Here is a 7744-nt window from a genome sequence, read left to right on the forward strand (position 1 = left end):
AAGGAGGCAGCAGTAGAGTGACTAAGGGTCTGTAAACTAACTACTGGATACAGAGGAGGGTATGGCTGCTGGCAGTCCTGGCTGGAAGCTAACAATTACAAGCAATAAGACATATACAGTATTAAATGTCAGCTTTTATGCCAGTATTAGGAGAACACATACTTTCTTTTTTTCCTTTCTTGGAAGAGCACAGGGATAAGACAGTAGGTGATATGGAAAGGGTTCTTAGATTCCAGATAGTCAAATTCTTAACTTCAAGTGGAAGGAAGGCAAGCTGGAGAGTTTCTTTCTTCCTTTCTTGGAAGAGCACAGGGATAAGACAGCAGGTGATATGGAAAGGGTCCTTAGATTCCAGATAGTCAAATTCTTAACTTCAAGTGGAAGGAAGGCAAGCTAGAGAGAAAGGTTGAAGACGCTGGGGCCAGGAGCGCACAGCAGCCAGGGATGTCCTAGATATTTGTTGTTTTTATTAGTATCTGTAAAACATTACATAATATATATATTGCATGTTATATAGTAAAGCATTTTTGTGACTGTTGTATGTAATAAAGATACTAAAGAAAACAAAATATTTCTTTTTTTAGTTTTATTAAATGCAGGCATTACAATGTAAAAAGAGAAGAATGGATAATATGCAGTGATCCTAGGCTGTTGAGCTTGGGATTGGGAACAAAAGTGCACTGATTATATAATAATGTAGAGTTTAGATGTTGTCTCTTACTTTTGCATAGGTGAATGCCTGTAATGCCATTGGCTTAATCTAATAAGATTTTTTGTGTAGGCATGGGAGCTATAAAATAAGAGAATATTGCAACACTAATGATGTTTTCCTTTAGCAAATAAACATTAACTGTGAGTAGAGAAGTCTGCATCTGTGGGCAATTGTATATTCTCTTCTTATGTTTTCATGGAGACAAGCTGACTACAGGTTGAGGTAATAAATCTTGAGAGCTCTGGACACTGTTTGCTGAGAGAAGCATACAATTAAAAGGTTCAAGGGCAAGCAGCTTAGTAAAAAAGTTTAAATTATTGGAAGTAAATAAGAAATAACAGTTTTCCTGGGACTTAAGTACCTTAATACATTTAGTTTAGTGCATTTTTTCTTAAGGCTAAAAGTTAATATTTTCTGAAAGCACAAAGATGTTTTTCACATCTGAGAAGAGAATAAAAATAAGACAAGAACAGACACCATTTAGTGTAAGTTGTAGCACAAGCTGTAATATCCACTGTAGGGATAACCTGAATTTCAGGGCAGGTAAAGGCTGTAGGTGTAGCTGTCAATTTGGTCAATTGCTCCCATCAGGAGGGTTAAAGTTCATTATTTGAAGATTTCCATAGTTTTGTGTGTTTGTTTTATATTAGTAGGTTATGGGCATTTCTTTCTATTTTTATTTTATTTATTTTTTTAGTCTTTTCATTAAGACAAACAGTCTTGTAAAATTTGACATAGGTTCAGATAAAGATGACTATAAACAACTATATAAACGCTCAACCTGCCAAACATTAGTGGGTACATGTAACACATAAACTAGAAATAGACATTTAAAAAAGTTGTCATATATAATAGAGGGGTATAATAACGTCTTTTCATAATGGGTGCACTATCCACATTATTTTGGAATGTGAATGGCCTCAGGTATAGATACAAAGGTAAGAGTATTGCATTATCTTAATAAATGCAGAGTGCAAATAGCAATGCAACAGGAGAGACAACTGGACAGAAGTAAGCATGTGAATTTGATAAAGAAAGGCATTCAGGATAAATGTTAAACACAGTATCAGGGGCAAAGTAAAAGGGGAGTACATATTCTAATTGCTAGGGGAACTCCACTAGTGATAGGAGAGGAGAAAAAGATAATAATTATAGATTTGTGGTAGTAAGGGGCCACTGGGAAGGAAGGAGGATTATGCTGACATGTATTTATATTCCACCTAAAACTGCTATTTTGGAGCTTAAGAAAATTTTGCAAGCAATAATTAGCTTTTGGCAGGGAATATTACTTGTAGTTGGAGACTGGAACTTGACTTACAACACCGAGCATGTGTCTGGGGACCTAGAAGGGTAATACAATGAAAGAAGGTATATTTCGGCAGACATTTATGAAAGTATTTGGCATGGAAGTTATGAATTCAGTAGTATGAACTCAGAGAGAATTTGCATAGTATTCCCCAAGTTGCAATAACGGGGCTAGACTTGACAAAAATTTTTTTCAAAGAAACATGCATTTATTTGAAAGTTTTTGCACACATACAATAACTATTTCCACTCATGCACCAATAACAAAAAGATAAACTACAGGGTAATGAAGCAAAAATGAGACACTGGTACTTTCTGCACATAGTTAAAAATAAAGGAATTTAAGGAATGGGTAGTTCAAATTACTTGAGAGATATCAGAAAAGATAGAAATTTCTTAAAAAGGTATAGCTAATGAGTGGATAAAATGAAAGTTGAGTTTAAAAATAGGGTAGAAATATATGGGGAATAGAAATTGTTAAGAAGTAACAATTTAGAGGGGCCAACAAAGGTTAAAATATTGCAGAATAAGGGGACTCTCACAGAACAAGAAGAGCTGCAACTGTAGAGTGTTACAGAGAAAATATGGGAGTAGCTTAATAATATGCGTGAGTTTAGAAGGACTGATGTTAAGCAACTGTTTTTTTGATAACTCCAGAGCAAAAAAAAAAAAAAAAAAAGCAAAAAAGCAATTAACAGGTAAGATAGGAGAAAATTAAATAAAAATGGTGACATATAATTATACAGCAAAGTCTCCAGGAATATAAGTTATTACTGTAAAAGACTGCAAGCTTTGACAGAGGATAGTGATAAAGATCTGGACTGTTTTGTTTAACAGTATTTTAAAATGAGAGAAGCACCAACAGCCTGAAAGAATGGTGTAGTGGGTGTAATACCTAAAGAGGGTAAAAAAAATCCTCATTCCCAGATTCATATGGGACCATGTCAGTTTTAAAACATGATTATGAAGGGGATATGTCCATAACAGCTAAAAGAATGTCAAACGTGTTGCCAAAATTGATAGATATGGATCTGGTGTGGGTCTGTGAAGGGAAAGCAAACATTTGACAACAATGGCAGAACAACAATGATTCAGAGGGAAGCAGAATATAAGAAAATACTTCTGATGTTGGTAGGTCTTCCTCCAGAGAAAGTATTTAATGGAGTAAGCTGTGATTTTATGAGTAGGCCAATGAAGGCATTTGCTTTCCCTGATAAAATAATAAGGTTTATTAGGAGGATATCTGAGGGATCAGAGACAAAAATTAAACTAGGACTGTTCCTTTCTGATATGTAGTGTCTAAACAGAGGAACCAGGCAAGAGTGTTCTCCATCCTCTTTGTTATTTGCATTATATTTAGAACCAACAGCAAAAAAAATAAGGGGCCTAGGAATTTAAGGATATAATTGGTATGGTAATGAAGAAAAGTTGGCTTTATTGTAGATGATATTATTGTGTACCTAATAGAAACCAGAATAGGACATGATGGACATCTCAGTGTTGTGGACTATTTTGAGACAGTTTCAAGTCTTTCTGGGATATACAATTAATGATGATAAAGCAAAGGCTTTAGCTGTAAACTATGTACACACAAATTAATTGGTTCAGCTATACCATATTTATAGGAACATGTCAATATAAAGTATTTAGGTGTGTGGATTAAAAAGGATTTTGTTACGGCAGTTACGGATATGTTGGTAAGAAAGTAATAAAAGTTAATACAAAAACTGAGAAACTGGAAACTCTTGTTATTGTATATGGATAAGAAGATACTATCAGTGAAAATGTGTTTAGTCCCTTTAGTTTTATATATAGGTTAGGTATATTTTTATCAACCAGAAGAGAAGTTGTGGACAGTAATTAATAAAGAGTTGAATGATTTTATTTGGTTGGGGAAAGGGCGAGAGTCATGTTGGAAATGTCAGTCCTTCCAATAGAACAAGGTGGTTTAGGATTACCTGATTTGAATGGATATTTTAGAGCTACACAGTAATGGATATTTTAGAGTTACGCAGTTAAAGCTTATGTATATAACATGGCGATAATAAAAAAAAAATGTGGAAAGAGATGATGACTAAACGGGGGGGGCATCAAGAACTAAGGATATAGTGGGATTTTGGATACAGATCCCTAAGGAGAATAACAAAAGCAATGCAGAATTTTATATTCATAAAGAAGCAGAAAGTTTTCTAAGAACTAAGCCAACATGAGAATGGAGAAAAAAGATTTTACTGATAGGGATGACTGCAATTAGGGGTACGGAGAATAGGCAAGGGGAGGCTGGAATTTACATGAGGAAACTGGCAAAGAATCCAAGGTATTGGGAGCAAAATACTAGACAGGGAAAGATAATAGAACGGGAAGAGGCAAAGAAGCCATTTGAACTGCAGACTAGAGTTTACCTTCCCTATCATGGATTGATATCACAGTATAGAAAAATATAAAATGTTAAGAGAATCTGAAGTAAAAGACCTGCGCTGGTAAAGTTTTTAGTAGAATTAAGAACAGAAGTTGCTGTTAAAAAGGGATAATAAGTAGGGCATATAAAATATTGCATGTTAACTATAGGATTCAATTAGTGGAGGTTAGAAAAGATTGAGTAGAGATTGGATAAACAATTTATAAGGAAAGAATTGGAGAACATATGTATTGCTCCCAAAAATGCAACACAGTCTACAAGATTTAGGATTTTTTTTTGGAAGCATTTTCATAGGTATTTTATGTGCCAAGCAGACTCCAAAGAATTTTTCCTCATGTAGATGGCAAATGTTGATGGTGTGATGGGAAAGAAAGAGGTAACTGACAATATATGTCTTAGGAGTGTAATGAGTTGGCAGACTTTACAAATGCCATATAGAGTACTCTATTAGAAATATTGGGTGAGCAAATGGGTGTAACTAAGGAAAATATTTTTTGAGCTGGGATACAGGATCTGAATTGCCTAGACATAGTAAGATCGTGTTAAGTTTAACTCTGGTGGCTACCATAAAAGCACTTACTAGAAAAAGGAAATCAAAGTATAATCAACTGTATTTGAGGTACTGAATATTGTAACAGAGATAAAAGAACTGGAAGTGGGATATATAGAAAAAAGGTAATAGAAAATTACATAGAAAGCATGGAAATTGTGGGAACAATACATGCAAAATAATGTTTTGGAGGGGAAGTGAGGTTTAAGTGAAGGCAGGAACTGGCCAGTCCATGTAATGCTGTACTGATGATAATTATACAAAAGAAGGTATGTGTTATATAATGTTTGTAACTGGGAATATGTTAATATGGTTTTCTTTTATATAAATGTATGTATGCCTATGTTTTAAGTGATAATTCAATAAATGTGTTAATAAAAATTAATATAAATTATAGGACTCTCATGCATGAAACACATATGCTTCACCCTAGTGGTTGACCACATAAAAAATCTTAAACCTACCCTTTCATATACAGGCAGTCCAGAGCAAATCTAGATCTTACAATCATTTCCATTTATAATACTCATTATAATCTAACAAACAGAACAGTTTTAATAAAATCAAGTAAATAAACATTATTTAAAAAGTACAATTAAAGCAATTTATATTAACATATTGGTCTTTGCTTGTGTGTGCAATCTCACATCTTCACTGATATTAAATTACACAATGATCCATTCTTGTGAAGGCGAATACTTGGTCCATTCCCCATTTCAGAGGTTTAAAACCACTGAGCATCCCTCTCATCCATTATTATTTTATCCCACTTGTAGCACTTCCTTGCCATTTCTTATAACCCCTCCATCTCTGTTTAATTTCATACCACTTTATGCTTTCCATCATGCTAGTTACATCTTCAAATGTTGGTGCTTCGTGGCACTCTTACTTGCTACTCATCACCTTCTTAAAAAGAAATCCTAACAACCAAACCCAATTGTCTTTCTTCTTAGAGTAAATGTTATTATCATGGATCCCTAGGAAATGCAGCAGTTTCATAAGATGGTACTCAACCCCCCCCCCCAGTATTCTTCTTATAAGCCTGCCCAAATCCACCTTAAAATTATTCATTTTTTCACAGCCACCAAATGTGTGTTCCCAAGTACCTATAAACTGCCCTTGACATCTCCAATAGTTTGCACCTACTTCAGAGAACATATTTGAAACCCTAGCTGGTGAATAAAGGAACTTATGTTGGTGTTGCCACCAAAAGAATTTTAAAGTTTTGCACAACAGTAAGCAACCTAGGCAGTATAAAAACCTTATTCAATAACTTCTCTGTAATTTGAGTCCTGATATATTTCTCCCAACATGCATTCATTTTAAATGTTAATTGACATTTTAAGCATGTTTAAGCTTTAACTACTCTAGCTATATGCCCCTACCCATTTACCTTACCCCTTCTAATCTCAGCTATCCAGCAGATAAATAATGGCCACTCTCTAACATTGTACCCTAATTTATTTATTTAACATAGGTCACCTATCTCTGGTAGTAACACTGACTGTTTTCAAGGATACTATATTTAATCCTCACAGTATGCCATCCTGACATTCCTTCCTCCTTTACAAGCATTTCCCAATAGTGAGAAGCCCTTCCACCTCTTATAGAGGTTCATAGATTAGTACTACGCTAACTGCCCTTGCGAGCCATTTTAAGCCTAGCCAATTATCCCTTGTGAGACTCAAATCCTGCACCTTGTGCTTGCAAGGCAAACACCTTAACCATTAGGCCACCCTCCCAACCCTTTGATGGCCCGTACAGGCATCCACTGCTGCACAATAATCCTTGATAACTGCTATTGCTTGAGCTACCATTTGCTCTCCAACATCTCTCTATTAACTCCTTGTCAGTATTTACTCCCTCCTGAGCATTTCCTTCCAACTAGCATGGTAATCACTATCATGAATGCGCTCTAAAATTGCCAGCAGTCGTGCTCTGCTATATACCCTTAAATCTAGGATCTCAGTCTACTAGACCATTGCTCCTTTGTCAGCTTTTTAAATTCAATCCTAGGTTGTCCTCCTTGCCAAATGAATTCATTCATTCAATTATCTATCTTCCTCATTTAATTTTCATTGAGAGGATACAAGAAAACCGGTCCTGCATATAAGATATTTCATAGAACATGGCAGTGTAATACCTGTGCCATTAACACCTTTCCTAACTGTTAAACACATTGATTTGTATTTTTTTTCTGTTTTTTTCTTAACTTGACTTCTCAAGCACCCCAAACTCATGCTTTTCATCAGACATCCCCCCAAGTATCTTATTACCTCATGATCCCATAGAAGATAACTAGGTTCTGCCTCAGCTTTAAATGTATTCCAACAGGTTATGTGATAATATTAAGTTTGTAACCTGACACCCAGCCAGACCTAGCCATCATGTCCCCACAGTTTAGGCAGGTTTCTATTGGGTTGGAAAGTGTTACAATAACGCTGGAACCTTAAGATTCAAAGACCCACCCTATGAATGCCTGATGTTGTAAAGCCCATATCATCTCCTAATGGTTCAAAATATAATACATAAAGTAGGGAAAATAAGGGACAAGCTTGCTGAGTCCCACTCTGTATCTTTATTCCCCTAGATAGCTGCACTCGATTAGGCTCATTGATATGTCACCTACAGTAAATCTATCCAATTAGTGCTAAAGTTCATTAACTCTAACAATGGCAAAAAATACTCCATTTAGCTCTATTGATTGTGTTTTTCTGTATTTAAACAGATCATACTAGTGGAGAGCAGGTCTTTTATG

This window comes from Protopterus annectens, chromosome 7.part1, assembly GCF_019279795.1.
Source record: "Protopterus annectens isolate FY-2018-M chromosome 7.part1, PAN1.0, whole genome shotgun sequence".
Classification (NCBI taxonomy): domain Eukaryota; kingdom Metazoa; phylum Chordata; order Ceratodontiformes; family Protopteridae; genus Protopterus; species Protopterus annectens.